This window comes from Aplysia californica, unplaced genomic scaffold, assembly GCF_000002075.1.
Source record: "Aplysia californica isolate F4 #8 unplaced genomic scaffold, AplCal3.0 scaffold01916, whole genome shotgun sequence".
NCBI lineage: Eukaryota > Metazoa > Mollusca > Gastropoda > Aplysiida > Aplysiidae > Aplysia > Aplysia californica.
In genome coordinates this window covers 22,077-24,136 of record NW_004799186.1, presented here as the reverse complement: position 1 = coordinate 24,136, position 2,060 = coordinate 22,077, and positions in this window count along the sequence as shown.

The window sequence follows — 2,060 nt, the reverse complement described above, 5'->3', positions numbered from 1 at the left end:
GTTGTACTGTAAGTGTTTTACTGTTGGTGTTTTACAGGAGGTGTGTTGTACTGTAAGTGTTTTATTGTGGGTGTTTTACAGGAGGTGTGTTGTACTGTAAGTGTTTTACTGTTGGTGTTTTACAGGAGGTGTTCGTGGGATGTGTTTTGTGTTATGAGGCGTCACGTCAGGTAGGTGTGGGCGACTGTCAGACAGCCAGGACGTTTACGTAAACTGTTTGCTGTTAACTCTTTGTGGAGATCGGTGTGTGTTAACTCTTTGTGGAGATCGGTGTGTGTTAACTCTTTGTGGAGATCGGTGTGTGTTAACTCTTTATCTAGCACGTCGGTACAGAGTTTACCGTTATACTGGATTGTCTTGGTCTCGTGTAGTTTTGTGGAGTTTTCAATGCTCTCTGCCCCACCTGGCTCGGTCCTGTCGGAGACTGATGTGACATTCGGAGGTCCCGCCTCTTAGATGACCTACTAGTGTTGATCGGGCCGTAAACCCGTACAGTGACTGCTCTCTGTTTGGTACATGTCAGGAAGATACTCACATCTGAAACTAGGGAACCTTGATGGACAATAATTGGCCGCTTTTAAGCACAAGGGGGCTATCCCGAAAAATGCTGTTTTGAGAAAATGGAAGGTAAAGTTTTTGCCCCTTGTTTAGTTTATTTAAAAGACAAGGGGAGTTTTCTCTATAACCAAACAAATATACACACCAATGAAACCAAACTTCTGCTATAGGTAGGACAATGCCCGCTTTTGGTGTTGATCAACGTTTCTGGAAACCCTCATAATATGAGTTAACCCGCTTGTCCTTAAAAGCGACCAATTGTCTTATGTATGAGACAAGGCAGGGCTGTCTAGAAATAGAGTCATTTCAAATCCTTCTCAAATAAGATCCAAGGCTATTTGAAATACAACTATTTCCATGTGCCATTTTAACAAACGTCATTAGTTTCTCCACACTGTAATCACGCCCCGTATCGAGAGGGTTAATGAATCTCTGACGTCATCAGCTCAATCAGGTCCCGGCTCACGGTTGGCGGGCGATGACCCAGCTCACTTCTGCTCCTCACTTCTCCCGCTCGATACCGCGGGGACTCGATTACTGTTGTATCTTTTCGAAAAACCCCCAAAACAAGCAAATTGTAATGTAAGTGTTCTACGGCCCCACCCGTACACTTTTTGGTGGTTGGCGGGTGCTCTGCTGTGGTTTGCTCCTTCTTTCCTATCAAACATCTGTCGTCCATTTTATATGTCCTCCTTTTCTGTGTCTGCTACTCTCTTGTAACGACTCGAAATCTGACACTCATGTGACCAAACTGTGTTACAAGGGCGGAACAACTCTTTGTCAAACGGGACATTTTCTTCTCTAAATTGTCTCCTTTCACCTCCTTTCCTGATCTCTAGCAATGTTCTGTTGTCTACTTTCGTCTCCTCTTTCTGCCCTCACCCCCTCACCTCCTTTGTCCCCTCCTCTGGGCTCCTGACTCTTTCTGCAGCCTTTCTACTGCTACTCCTTGGCTCCTCCTCACTGCTGTCTTTCAGCCACACACCTGATCTTCTGGTAGGAAAGATCTACACCTAGCCTTCTCGGACAAGGGCGAAAAATCTCGGAGGTCCCGTGTGCAAGTTGCGCACGTTAAAGATCCCTTGGTGGTTCAAAATCGATAAGAGTAGGCTTCGGCTGCCACCCGGGCAAAATTCAAAATTTTCTAACAACTGGAAATGTTTGGTGTATCCCGCGCGCTCATATGACCTTATGCAGTTGCGAGTGTCGAAAAACACTTGACTCTTTATTAAAAAGCAAACTTGTAACTCCCTCCATTACATGATAATCGACTCCGGTATCGTCCGCCGGTGGGTATAGTCCTGGCGCGCGCGAGATCTCCAGTGACCAGTGACCAGTGACCAGTGTCAAGTGTCCGGTGACCAGTGCCCAGGTACAGGTAGAAGTAGAGGCGCGGGATTAACTCCTGCCGGACCAGAAATCCTTCCGCTCTGGCCCGCGGCTTTATCTCCGCGCCGTCCCGCCATTGCCAGACACAGGGCGCTCACTACACCGGGGCGGCG